The following is a 15,619-nucleotide window of genomic DNA, read 5'->3' on the forward strand; positions in this document are numbered from 1 at the left end:
ACGACCCAATAAATCTTGTACTCAACTTTCCTTTCATGCCAAAACGTAGCACTTTCTCTCATGGAGAAACTTTTAAGAATACTCAATCTCCAACAATAAACTCTATATCTTTTCTTTTCAAATCTACGTATGACTCCTGACGATCAGATGTAACTTTCAAACTATCTCGAATAATTCGAACCTTTTTCTTCAGTTTCTAGAATCAAATCAATCCCCACCATTTTGGCTTCACTCAACTCAGACCAATATAACAGAGTTTTACATTTTCTTCCGTATAAAACTTTAAACAGTTCCATTTTAATATTGGATTGGTAACTATTATTATAAGCGAACTCAGCTAACAGTAAATATTTTTCCCAGCTACCCTCAAACTCAAGAATACAACATAGTAGCATGTCTTCTAAAGTCTAAATTACTCATTCTGATTGCCCATCCGTATGAGGATGAAAAGCTATACAGAAATTGAGTTTAGTGCCCAAAGCCTTGTGAATTTTACTCTAAAATCTCTATGTAAACCGCGAATCATGATAAGAATTAATAGATGTCAGAACTCCGTGCAACCTCACAATCTCTAACACATACAATTCTTTTAACCTCCTAAGTGACTAATCTATTCTAACTTGAATAAAATGGGCCGACTTAGTCAATTTGTCAACAATCACCCAGATCGAGTCTTTCTTTTTTGAAGTTACAGGCAAACCAGATACGAAATCCATCATGACTCGCTTGCACTTCCATTTAGGGATCATAACAGACTGGTACCTGATGCTTTGCTTTTACCTACTGACAAATCAAACCTTTGGCTACGAACTCGCAAATCTTACGTTTCATATCGGGCCACCAGTACATCTGTTTCAAATAACAATACATTTTTGTGCAACTCGGATGAATAGAATAGGTACTACTATAAGCCTCTGATAGAATATCATGTTTCAAATATAAGCTATCTGAAACATAAATTCTATCATGGTAAAATAATGTATCATCATCACCAATGCTATATTCAGTAGTCAAATTACCCCGAACCAAGTTTCATTTCATTATCAACTTTGGATCATCATTTTGCAATTCCCAAATTTGTTGTAGAAACAAGGGTTTAGTCTTCAATTCTGCCAATATGGAACCATCGGCATTCAAAGACAAATGAGCATTTAACACTTGAAGTGCAAACAATGATGACTTTCTACTGAGGGCATCCACAACCATATTAGCTTTTCCCGGATGGTAATCAATAACCAAACCATAATCTTTTAGTAGCTCGAACCAATGTCGTTGCCTCAGATTCAGCTCCTTCTGGGTCATTAAGTATTTTAAGCTTTTTTGATTATTATACACATGGAATTTCTTGCCATATAAATAATGCCTTCAAATCTTTAAAGCAAAAACAATCGCAGCCAACTCAAGATCTGAGTAGGATAACTCTTTTTGTGCGGCTTTAACTGTCGAAAAGCATAATCTACTACTTTCCCTAATTGCATTAACACACAACCTAAACCATTAAGAGATACATCACTGAAAACAACATATGTCATTCCTGATTCAGGTTGAGTTAATATTGGAGCTTCTATTAACATGCTTTTCAGTTGATCAAAACTTTGTTGACATTTATCAAACCAAACAAATTCAAAATTTTTTGCAAGTATGAGACCACAAGGGAAAGAGGTGTTTTTCACTCTACTAAAACGTATAACCAAAATCACAAATAAGGATGTTAGGAAGGGTCTATGCAAGGGCTAAGTCAAAAGAAGTTAATTATTGGGGTAGCATTGTAACATATGTTTAGTTTAGTATGAAATGAATGGATCAAGGTAAGGTTTCATCGATGTGGCGACGACCATTGCAAGTCTGCCATTAGCAAAAGTAGTCATCAAATCGTGTGTACACTGATATGCCGTAATTTAGTGTAGCATATTAAACTAGTTTTCGTACTTAAGGAGCTTGAATACAAACACTTTAGTTAGATTTTAGTTAAGTTTTTATTACTTTATTTAAATTTAATAAATTGTGTAATTTGAGTCTTTTATTGACCTTAGATTCTGAATTAGGCTTAAGGGTGAGCTAATATGCTTTGTGAGTGTGCAAGAAACCATTAGAAGTCATGCTAACTCAATGTTGGTCACTGTGTTGCAACACGGAGAGTTGGATGTTAAAACATAAAGAGGCAAAATAGAAGAATTTCAATATCGTCTTTGGTGTTGTGGCGCACCCCTGAAGATACCTTAAAGATGAGCATATTTCCTACAATGTCGCAACACAAGTCCTTGACATCAACTCAGTATAAAAAATAATTACGAGATAAGGGCGTTTTGATCCACACAATCAAACATTAAGCACAAGGACAACAACTAACCTAGGGTTAAGGACGACGACCACTCTAATTCTATAAATAGGCTAATTTAACACATGTTATGGACAATTTTTCATATTGTATAATTTTCTTCTTAGTTTTATTCTTTATTTTTCTCTTTTCTTAAGCTTTATGATTATTTTCACTTTCGTTATTTTTCTTCCATTGGGAGATCTGATCTATGGATTCAATCAAAATCTGTATGGATTTAACATTATCTTCTATACAATTCAGGCTTCTCATAAAACTTATTCTCTTGATTCATTCTTTATGTCTATTTTCTATATCAAGTTTATCATGTTTACGAGATCCATGAGGAACTAATCCTTTTATGGGGGACTAGCGAGTGGAGGTATGATTAATTAACTGTTTTGTAGGGTTCTCTTAACGGATCAGTTGTTTGGGATAGGAAAAACATAAACCCTAGGCTTGAAAATCCTAAGAAGTCATTTAGGTGGGAATTAACCCAAAATTGGTATGGCCTATCCCTGAACACCTTATCCCTACCAGTCTAGACTGTGAGGTTAAGGGATAAGTAGTTCTTACCAACTCGTTATTCTAGTGAAAGCTCGAAAGATCCTGCTAGAGTAACGATTATTGATTGAACAAGAAGCCTGAAACAATAGTTGATTATGATTGTTGAGGCAAGCTAATAACCCATGGTCAGAATTGATACATTTTACTTATTGATTTCCCAATACTTATCTATTTATACTATTGTAGCGACGTAAAAATTACGTTTTGGTCACTAGTTGAGGCGATTACTTGAAAACCTGAAAATGGAATTTAGGTTTAAAAGAGAAAATGAGTCGCCACCGATCTTCTTTCTAGGCGTGATCGAACACCTAATAAATCATCTTTTTTTTTAAGAAAATATATTTTTGAACAAAAATGAATGCCGAATTTGGGTCTACGTGAAAATCTAGAGAAAAATAGGGTTCGGGAGTCGGTTACGCACGAGGAAGGTATTAGCACCCTCGCGACGCCCAAAATTGGTATCTTATTAACCACGCGTTGTCTTAATTCTCAAAGATAGAAGTTTAATTTAATATTTAATCGCGATCCGATTGAAATACGAGAATTTGAAATTTTTTGGTTTTTAGAAGGACGTCTCGTTTTTAACACGAGCCAATGATAACCACCCAACATAGCGATGAAATCAGCGACTTAGTGTTGAAATCGGTACGTTGCCTTATTTATTGAAATTAATTAAAACATAAAAAATAATGTTAATTGCAATAGGAATTTGTAAATAATGCAAACGATGATACAATTAATGAAAAATATTAAAATACAATATTAGAATAAAATAACAATAAAATTCACAATATAGAAAATGATAATAAGAAATAATGTTCCAATAATATAATAAAAGAAATAATATATTTGTAATAATAGTAGAAAATACTAATATGTACATGAAAGATACATATGTATATGTATATGTTAATAATGATGATAATGATAATAAAACTAGCAATAATAATGAAATACAAAAAAAGCAAATATAATATAATAATAATGTTAAAATAAAGTAACTAAAAAATAATACTATGTATAAATATATATAAAATAAAAATATACACTAATAATAATAATAATAATAATGATAATAGTAATAATATTAAAATAATAAAAATATTAATAATAATACAAAAAGCAAATATAATAAAAATATTAAAATAAAGTAATAAAGAATAATACTATATATAAATATATATACATATACGTATATAATAAAAGTATACACTAATATATAATAATAATAATAATAATAATAATAGTGGTAATATTAATAATATTAGAAATAATAATAATTATTATATTTAATAAAGAAACGAAAATAAACAAGGAAGGTCTAAAATTGAACTAAAAATAGAATTTTGGGGCAAATTTAAAAGAAATAAAGGGAAAAGGATCAAAATGCAACACACGCGTAATTTGGAAGGACCGAAACAAAAATTATTCCTTCCCCTCAAAACGCAGCGCAGCATGGGGGACCAAATTGTAGAACATAATAAATTACAGGGTTAAATTATAAATAATGAAAAATCTAACTTCAAAGCGATAAAAAGTGGAGGGGCTAAAAGTGCAATTAGCCCCTCTTTTGAAAACATGCGAATCCCCTGAGGCTGGTCGGGTCGACGCGCCGGTCGTGTTAAAACGACTCCATTTTGGCGTTTAAACCCCCCAAGTGAAACGACGTTGTTTTTGTGGGGCTATAAAAGGGCAAAATTTAAAAAAAAGAAGAAGCATTTCTCTCTTCTTTAAAACAAAAAAAAAAACTCTCAGCCCTCTCTTCCCCTCTCTAGCTGGAATCAAAATCCGCAAGCGAGACCATCAGATGTCATGTTAAGCCACCACTGTGATGGCGAAAATCCAAAAAGGGTATTTTTTTCTAGTTTTATATTTAACTGATTTTTTTTTAAAATTAGAGAAAATATCAATGTATGCCTGTGAATAGATTCAAAAAAAAAAACAAAAGGAAAAATATAAAAAAGTAACCTTTTGCCCTTGTATAACTTGGTTTCTTCTCCGAATCTGTTTTGGAGATTTTTTTGATATCTGAATCTCTTTTTTGATTGTATTCAAATGTCCAAAAAAACTAAACTTTTTACATGGTTTTGTTCGGCTTATATAGCTGTTTACATTGTCTTTTTTTTTAATCCATTGCTTGCGTGTTTGTTTTATTTTTGCAGGCTAGTTGATGGCGGTGGAGCAGGTAGTGGTGGCAGACGGCATGGGGCGATGGGACAGGTGCGGCTGGTGGCAGCAAATAGGTTGATTTAGGGTTTTTTTTTATTTTTTTTTTTGTTTTTGGGTTGGCCTAGGGTTAAAAGAAATTTGGGTTTTTAGTGGGTCTGGGTAGCTTTAAGTTATTGTGGTTTGGGCTTTGTTTTGGCCCGGGCCAAAATTGGACTGAACAGCTGCCCCTCTTTGCTCATTGTCGTGTAACGAGAACAGAGCAAAGACCTTCAAGAAAGACCAATTTTTCCCGGTCGCCGAGTCTTGACTTCTTTGGTGCTCCTCTTCTTCAAGTAGATTCGTTCTAGTCCACTGCGTCTTGTTGTTTCAATCCACTTCACTGTAACTTTAGGGACATGGGGCTAGTGACTTCAACCTACTCCACTTCAACTTCAGGAAGATAAAGTTTGTAATTTCCAGCCTTTTACCCTACTGCTTAGGGGGTTAAGATCTATAAATTCAACCTGTTACCCTACTATTTAGGGGTTTAAGGCCCATTGCCTTCAATCTATTTCCACTACTGCTTAGGGAGATAGGATCTGTAATTTTCAGCCTGTTACCCTACTGCTTAGGGGGTTAAGGCCCTTTGTCTTCGATTTGCTCCACTACTGCTAGGGAGACAAGATCTGTAAATTCAGCCTGTTACCCTACTGCTTAGGGGTTTAAGGCCCATCACCTTCAATCTGTTTCCCTGCTCCACTACAACTTCAGGGAGATAAGGTCTAATATCTTCGGTCCGATCCACTACAACTTCACGGTTCCGCTACAACTTCATGGAGATAAGACTTGTAATTTCAACCTGCTCCACTGCAACTTCAGGGAGGAAAAATCTATATATTCGATTAGCTCTAATCTTCATTCTTTATTGAAAAACAAACATCAAAAATAGCTCGGCATACAAACTGATGTTCAACTCATCTCTCAGATTATAAGTTAATTTTTGAAAAAAGTAAAAAATTGAAAATACCTCAGTGTGTGACCTGAGGATCAACTCACCTCTCGTAATATTAATTAATTTTTTTTTGAAAAATAGAAACTAAAGATACCTTAGCGTGTGACCCGAGGCTCAACTCACCTCTCACAATATGAGTTGATTTTTTTTAAAAAAATAGAAATAAAAATATCAGAATACCAGAACATATCATTTGGTGGAACTCAGGTGTTTTTTCCTTGATCCAGTATAACTATCACCAAATCCTCTTGCTCTGCTGGAGTACTTGTATATGTCATGCATGATGTTATCATGATATGCACATGTTGGCCTTAAATGTCTTTATACCTATATGATTATACTATGAGCCTTGGGCTTGTTTGTCATGTATCTCTTTTCGTCACGCTTCTTGTGATGATCTGCATTCATTGCTTCGATTCTTGACTCTTTCTTTTTTTTTTTTTTTGCGTTGCTTTGCTTTGTACCTATCCTCAAGCTTTACGAGTACTCTGTGTTTCTCAGATATCACTATTTTGCCCCTGCTGAACTTTGTCCTTGCTTTGAGGCTTTTGTTGTAACACCCCTCGCCCTCATCCGACGCCGGGACGGGGTTCGAGGTGCTACCTGACTTTTACTAACACTTCCATACTAAACAGGGCCATGAAATCTCAAATAATTAAAAACTTTTCTTTTCACATGCAATCTGTCCCTTATGCGAGCTTACGAGGCCCAATACATGCATTCGGGGAGGTTCAGGACCCAATCGAGAACTCATGAAAAACTAAGAAAAATCTCTTGCGTTAAGGCTTCACACGCCCATGTGCTCAAGCCGTGTGGCCAGAAATAGGCTAATTATCAAGCCTTTTGTCACTCTCACACCACATGCATAGATACATACTTATCCAATAACATACAACGTGGCATAAATGAGCTCTTAAACATCTACAAACATGTTATGCTCAAGTTATTTTCTTATGCAATGAATATTATAGAATTTGCCCATATCATTACCACATACTAGACATAACTATCATTACATCACAAACCATTCATGAAGCATTATTAACTATTTACCAATCACTTAATCCTGCATTAGTTACTAGCTCATCAATGAATCTCAATTCAATCTCTAGGTATACATGTTGTAAGCCACATCACAAGAGATAATAACATACATGCATAAGAATAATCATATGGGCCCATAATGTCATTAGCCGACATAGGCCAATTTACATGACTAATACTACCTTAATAACAAGCCAATGCCTTTGGCTAAATCATAATATTACATACTCACATTAAAACCCTATACATGCCATAGACTCGAATCACTTGAGTTTACTTACTCCGATAACGTTAACTCGATAGGGTGATAATATCTCTGATGGCCTCCAACCCGAGCTAACCTGGAAACTCTAGAAAACATGGGAAAGAAGGTGGGGTAAGCTTTCGCTTAGTAAGTTCATATGAAAACAATAAGCAACTCATTAACTTGTTTTATCAATGTTTACAACATATTTTCAAGTTCACTACAAGCTGTCTTTCTGAGCAACGGTCACTAAATTATTTATATCTGGAGCTACAAAACTCCAAATTAAGTTCTGTTAATTTTCTCTGAAACTAGACTTATTTTACTTTCTTCCATTAAATTTCCATAATTTTTGGTTAAGCCAAATAGTACAGTGTATTAGTTAAAGTCTCCCCTGTTTTAGGGTATGACCACTCTGATCCCTGTGCACTACAAACCGAATTTGTCCCTGTACAAAATTCCAACGACCATGCCGTTTATTTCGCATAAAAATAGACTCAATAAGGAATCCATTCATGTAAGGTATAACTCTTAATAATTTTTTTACAATTTTTGGTGAATTTCTAAAGTTAGAACAGGGGATCTCGAATTCATCCAGACCCTGTTTCACAAGAATTCAAATATCAAACAATATGGAATTCTTTTTCTTCCTCTGTTTCTTTCATGTGAAAATAGACTCATTAAGCTTTAATCCCATATTTTATTCTGCCTCTAACTCATTTTCCACTATTTTTAGTGTATTTTCAAAGTTACACTACTGCAGTAACTCAAATCTGTCAAGGCTAAATTACTCATTCATGATCATTGTTCATAATATTAATACAACACCATTTTATCCATCATGGTAAGAACACATATTATGCATCATAGATCATCACATATCAAGGCATTCTCACAGGATTAGTATACATACTTGCACAACTCGTAACATAACTCGAGTGCATACTCACCAATGACTTACCTCATTGAGACCATCATTAACTCTTTCCTTGGATTACCCGTTGAACACTTGGAATACTAATTAGATACTCGGAAAAGCCTTTGCACATAAGTGCCTCAATTGTAGCTAAAGCTACCTCATATCTCATGACATTTCAATGCTCACTCTCGAGCTAGTCATCTAGACTCATAATTCCTAGTGACATGTCACTCGTATCCTATTCTATTCCTAAGGTTCAAACGGGATTTTTCCTCGTCTATTAAGGCTTTGTCTTATCATATTTCTATTAATTACATACACATTAATATCTGTACAATTCATGTAATGATAACATTTAAATACATGTATAGCATGGTATTGTTTACATACTGAACTTACCTCGATACCACAAATGTGAAAAGGACATACTAGTCCATAAATCGATTTCTTTTCGTTCTAGGTCCAAGTCTCAATTTTCATCATCTATACCATCACATTTAGCCTACCAATCAGTCACAATATTCATATGGGTCTAAAAATCATATTTTTACAAATTTTCATTTTGACCCCAAAACTTTTACATATTTGCACTTTTGCCCCAATGCTCGTAAATTAATTTTTATTCAATTTCTATAAGGTTTAAGACATGCTGAACATTTTTCTCTTCTATGGCAACTCCAAATTTTCACTAATTCACACACTTATGACCAATTTGTAACTTTCACAATTTAACCCCTTTTTGACATTTTTACCAAAATTCATTGAATAAAACTCATATTTAACACATCAAACATTCATTATCCACTATAAATCATCAAAACACAACCATATCATGAATGGGTAAATTTTTAAACTCTAATTTCTCTTCAATCAATTGGTAGAAATAGAAAATTTAAGCTTCGGGGATCTCAAAAATACGAAAATCATTAAAAGCGGACAAAACCGTACCTATATAAGCCATAAAAGCTTGGCCGAATGGAGCTCATCCATGGCTGCTATTTTCTGTTCTTTCCCACGGTTGAAGAAGAAAGAATGAAAAAAAATGATAGCTTTTATCATTTGTCTTATTAGGTTATTTTAATTAATTTACAAAATTACCCTTTTTATTTCAACCAAATTTCAAAAATACCAAACAAATATCCATTCACTAACTTATTAAAGGAATAATTGTCACATAAGGACTTTCAATTTAAAACTCATAACAATTAGGCACCTCATATATAAAGAACTCAACTTTTGCACTTTTTACAATTTAGTCAAAAGGTGCTCAAACGTCAAAATTTTCGAATGAAATTTTTACGAAATATTTTCATAAATTTATAGACTATAAAAATATAATAAAAATAATTTTTTTCTCGTCGGTTTTGTGGTCCCGAAACCCTTTGTTCGACTAGACCCAAAATCAGGCTATTACATTTCTTCCCCCCTTTAGGGATTTTCGTCCCCGAAAATCTTACCAGAAAAAGTTGTTCTCTACTTTCACGAGTCACTTATATCTTTTTCTCACAACTTACAAAACAATTCCACACAAGTTCATACTTAAGATTTCCTATAGCTTTTCCATAGTTGAGGTATAAACCTCGGAGCTCAATTTGAAACACTGGAGACTGACATTCTTGGAACTATAAACTTAGAAACATACAACTCAGTCACATCGGTTGAATAATATATCTGTACATACTAAAATAATCATGCAAACTTCCATCATCAATCTTTCACAATTCAACTTGCATCTCTCCTTTTTCCTAGAAATGAGAGACATCCCGATCTGAAATTCATATGATCCTTTATCATTTTCTTCCCATGTCATCATCGACAATAATAATCTCGAATACATTTGATATTCGGCTTTACCCTATAGACAATTTGACATCCTTTGAACGAATAAACAAGATCTTGTTGTGAACTCAGACTCAATTCTCAGATACCCGAGTTTTCAAGATCTTGAAATCTTACTCGAATTAATAGTAATAGAAACCGAAATCAAATCCTCCCTGCAATTCCAAATTAAAAGTCGAATCATCTTGTACTTGTTTAATTTACCACTTATAGCCACATTTCTATACTCGATCATCAACCTGTTTAGAAACTTTACTAACATGAATCAAATGATTCCAACTTCATAGATGTGGTCTTTTTATTAATCAGGATAACTATACTTATAACATCTCTCGAACAAAAGAAATCCAACTAATATGTTTCCATAACATACTTTCATGAATAAAACCCCATCATTTCTGACTGTACGACTACTTACCAAAGAACACGTAACGGTATTCTCGAACCAGAGAATAAACTTAAATGCACATAACTCAGATTTACTTTTGCAGAATAACCATTCTTTACCCCGAGATTTTAAAGAAATCTAAGACCTGAAATCCCACACTTCTATGGTCGGGCGAAGCTTAATCATAACAGATTCTAATATCGCAAGTCAAAGATTACTCGTAAAGATAAACCAAGCTTGATAATTCTCAAACAAGAACGATAGAAAAGCTAATATAAGAAATTCCAAGATATAAAGACTATACCGTAAATCGAGAATATAATCCAAAAGAAAATAATAAAGATGATCCGAAAAATCCTCGAGAAAACCGGAAGAAACTCATATGCGTATGCTTTAGAATTTCTCATAATAGAGATAATATAATTCTCGCATATATAAACCATAATCAATAGAACATCGAATAATCTTACATAGATTTTCTTGTCAACTTCATTCCAATATATCGAATAGAAATCGAAGAGATGGGGAAATGTAGATCTTAACTAAGCGGACCAATAGAACTTTTCATCTAATATCACGGTCTCCAACATCCTCACAGTAGAATTCCCACTCGAAAGGGATAACCATACGTATTCCCGAATAGAGGAAAACATAGAATACTCGGAAGAGAAAGATAGCCATCACTTTTGTTTAATTGAATTAGTCATACTCGGACATACATGCAAGTCGACATTATTCCTCTAACTAATTACATCTTTGCTAATCTCATACTATTCCATTTTGTACTCTTGGTTTCACTTTTGCAAGCTTATGCAACATATCTCTCGAGAATCTCATCGTATAAATCTATTCTGGTAAGGGGCGAAGATTGTAAAGCCTCTAAAGTTTTGACTCTCAAGCAAATACATATTCAACAATAGCATAGCTTTACGCATATTGATTCAAACATTTCAAATTTCCAACTTGTTATAAACACATTTTCACATATCTCAGTAATACATGTAACTTTATTTCATGCGAATATTAGCTAAACATAAGTGAATTTATCATAACTCAAACTTTCATTTCTTTTTCTCGAATTACCCTTAATGTTTTATCAAATTCCCATATTTAGTCTTAATCACTTGCCAATATTTATCAAATTGGAGAACGTCTTATGGTTTTGAGTACATCGCTTACTTGATGCCATAGTTCAACTATGGTCTTGTACTAGCTCTCATCCATCTGTGTCGATGCCGTGTCCCAGACAGGTCTTACACTGACACATGTAACCGTGCTGACGCATGTCCCAGACATGTCTTACACTAGCACATCTCGTAGCCGACGCATGTCCCAGACATGTCTGACACTGGCTATCATCTCGAGGCCGATGCATGTCCCAGACATGTCTTACACTGGCTCTCATACTGTGGCTGATGCATGTCCCAGACATGTCTTACACTAGCCCTCGTCTCAATGCCAATGCCATGTCTCATACATGGTCTTACACTGGCACACAAATCTCATGTATTGCCATGGTCCAACCATAGTCTTTTCCGTCAATTCATTAGTGAACGATCGTACTCATTCCCTGCGTTCCACCCAATTTGATCTTTCATTACAACTTTCATGCTATTGTGACATTTATGATTCTGTAACTGAGATTATAAAGCATAACATTATTGCATATTGACTTCATCAATCTAGACATAAATGTCAACCTCATGTATATACTGATTATTAATCATGCAATAAAAGCATTCATACATACATTCTGTCATTTCAAGCAAATTTCTTTCTTTTCCTAAACACTTGACCAAATCAAGTTGGACATTTAACATCGTATGAATACTAACATGCATAAAAGCGCTTTTCACAACTTAAGCGTGTTTTACTCCACTATTTCACATTCTTTATCTCAAGAGCATCACATAATGAAAACTAGTTCATATAAAAAAAATCATGGATTTCTTTTCATACCTTTCCAAATTTTCAGCATATCATAAGCATGATTCAATAATCTCAACTTTACTCTTATCTCTATCAAGATTTGCTCGGTTGGAACTCATTCCTGTCTTAATCAACAGTTTTGTTAAGGCCGAGAGATATCACACTATCACGAGTAATACTATGGCATGTATAACTAGACTCTCTTACGCTAGGTTAGTCCGAGAACCGACTAAACCATGCTCTGATACCACCAAATGTAACACCCCTCGCCCTCATCCGACGCCGGGACGGGCTTCGAGGTGCTACCTGACTTTTACTAACACTTCCATACTAAACAGGGCCATGAAATCTTAAATAATTAAAAACTTTTCTTTTCACATGCAATCTGTCCCTTATGCGAGCTTACGAGACCCAATACATGCATTCAGGCGGTTCGGGACCCAATCAAGAACTCATGAAAACTTAGAAAAATCTCTTGCGTTAAGGCTTCACACGCCCATGTGCTCAAGCCGTGTGGCGAAATAGGCTAATTATCAAGCCTTTTGTCACTCTCACACCACATGCATAGATACATACTTATCCAATAACATACAACGTGGCATAAATGAGCTCTTAAACATCTACAAATATGTTATGCTCAAGTTATTTTCTTATGCAATAAATATTATAGAATTTGCCCATATCATTACCACATACTAGACATAACTATCATTACATCACAAACCATTCATGAAGCATTATTAACTATTTACCAATCACTTAATCCTGCATTAGTTACTAGCTCATCAATGAATCTCAATTCAATCTCTAGGTATACATGTTGTAAGCCACATCACAAGAGATAATAACATACATGCATAAGAATAATCATATGGGCCCATAATGTCATTAGCCGACATAGGCCAATTTACATGACTAATACTACCTTAATAACAAGCCAATGCCTTTGGCTAAATCATAATATTACATACTCACATTAAAACCCTATACATGCCATAGACTCGAATCACTTGAGTTTACTTACTCGATAACGTTAACTCGATAGGGTGATAATATCTTTGTGACCTCCAACCCGAGCTAACCTGGAAACTCTAGAAAACATGGGAAAGAAGGGGGTAAGCTTTACGCTTAGTAAGTTCATATGAAAACAATAAGCAACTCATTAACTTGTTTTATCAATGTTTACAACATATTTTCAAGTTCACTACAAGCTGTCTTTCTGAGCAACGGTCACTAAATTATTTATATCTGGAGCTACGAAACTCCGAATTAAGTTCCGTTAATTTTACCTGAAACTAAACTTATTTTCCTTTCTTCCATAAAATTTACAGAATTTTTGGTTAAGCCAAATAGTACAGTTTATTAGTTAAAGTCTCCCCTGTTTTAGGGTATGACCACTCTGACCCCTGTGCACTACAAACCGAATTTGTCCCTGTACAAAATTCCAACGACCATGCCGTTTATTTCCCATAAAAATAGACTCAATAAGGAATCCATTCATGTAAGGTATAACTCTTAATAATTTTTTTACAATTTTTGGTGAATTTCTAAAGTTAGAACAGGGGATCTCGAATTCATCCAGACCCTGTTTCACAAGAATTCAAATATCAAACAATATGGAATTCTTTTTCTTCCTCTGTTTCTTTCATGTGAAAATAGACTCATTAGGCTTTAATCCCATATTTTATTCTGCCTCTAACTCATTTTCCACTATTTTTAGTGTATTTTCAAAGTTACACTACTGCAGTAACTCAAATCTGTCAAGGCTAAATTACTCATTCATGATCATTGTTCATAATATTAATACAACACCATTTTATCCATCATGGTAAGAACACATATTATGCATCATAGATCATCACATATCAAGGCAGTCTCATAGGATTAGTATACATACTTGCACAACTCGTAACATAACTCGAGTGCATACTCACCAATGACTTACCTCATTGAGACCATCATTAACTCTTTCCTTGGATTGCCCGTTGAACACTTGGAATACTAATTAGATACTGGAAAAGCCTTTGCACATAAGTGCCTCAATTGTAGCTAAAGCTACCTCATATCTCATGACATTTCAATGCTCACTCTCGAGCTAGTCATCTAGACTCATAATTCCTAGTGACATGTCACTCGTATCCTATTCTATTCCTAAGGTTCAAACGGGATTTTTCCTCGTCTATTAAGGCTTTGTCTTATCATATTTCTATTAATTACATACACATTAATATCTGTACAATTCATGTAATGATAACATTTAAATACATGTATAGCATGGTATTGTTTACTTACGAACTTACCTCGTTACCACAAATGTGAAAAGGACATACTCGTCCATAAATCGATTTCTTTCCGTTCTAGGTCCAAGTCTCAATTTTCATCATCTATACCATCACATTTAGCCTACCAATCAGTCACAATATTCATATGGGTCTAAAAATCATATTTTTACAAATTTTCATTTTGACCCCAAAACTTTTACATATTTGCACTTTTGCCCCAATGCTCGTAAATTAATTTTTATTCAATTTCTATAAGGTTTAAGACATGCTGAACATTTTTCTCTTCTATGGCAACTCCAAATTTTCACTAATTCACACACTTATGACCAATTTGTAACTTTCACAATTTAACCCCTTTTTGACATTTTTACCAAAATTCATTGAATAAAACTCATATTTAACACATCAAACATTCATTATCCACTATAAATCATCAAAACACAACCATATCATGAATGGGTAAATTTTTAAACTCTAATTTCTCTTCAATCAATTGGTAGAAATAGAAAATTTAAGCTTTGGGATCTCAAAAATACGAAAATCATTAAAAACGGGACAAAAACCGTACCTATATAAGCCATAAAAACTTGGCCGAATGGAGCTCATCCATGGCTGCTATTTTCTGTTCTTTCCCACGGTTGAAGAAGAAAGAATGAAAAAAAATGATAGCTTTTATCATTTGTCTTATTAGGTTATTTTAATTAATTTACAAAATTACCCTTTTATTTCAACCAAATTTCAAAATACCAAACAAATATCCATTCACTAACTTATTAAAGGAATAATTGTCACATAAGGACTTTCAATTTAAAACTCATAACAATTAGGCACCTCATATATAAAGAACTCAACTTTTGCACTTTTTACAATTTAGTCCTTTTGACTAAATTGAGTGCTTAAACGTCAAAATTTTGAATGAAATTTTTACGA

At 33.8% G+C, this 15,619-nt stretch overlaps 2 long non-coding RNA genes across 3 annotated transcripts; both read right to left on the minus strand.

Annotated features, from left to right (window-relative positions):
• Positions 1-7,082: 7,082 nt before the first annotated feature.
• On the minus strand, positions 7,083-15,349 carry LOC128290387 (uncharacterized). Of its 2 annotated transcripts, XR_008280202.1 has the most exons (3): positions 15,258-15,349; positions 14,708-14,791; positions 7,083-7,438 (listed from the first exon to the last, which is right to left on the minus strand). It is a non-coding gene; the product is annotated as an uncharacterized LOC128290387 (long non-coding RNA). The 2 variants fall into 2 exon arrangements; XR_008280201.1 differs by lacking the exons at positions 14,708-14,791; positions 15,258-15,349 and adding an exon at positions 9,200-9,492.
• Positions 11,521-12,679, minus strand: LOC128290388 (uncharacterized). The gene is made up of 2 exons (XR_008280203.1): positions 12,438-12,679; positions 11,521-12,048 (listed from the first exon to the last, which is right to left on the minus strand). It is a non-coding gene; the product is annotated as an uncharacterized LOC128290388 (long non-coding RNA).
• Positions 15,350-15,619: the final 270 nt, after the last annotated feature.

The sequence above is a fragment of the Gossypium arboreum genome, chromosome 3, assembly GCF_025698485.1.
Source record: "Gossypium arboreum isolate Shixiya-1 chromosome 3, ASM2569848v2, whole genome shotgun sequence".
Classification (NCBI taxonomy): Eukaryota; Viridiplantae; Streptophyta; class Magnoliopsida; order Malvales; family Malvaceae; genus Gossypium; species Gossypium arboreum.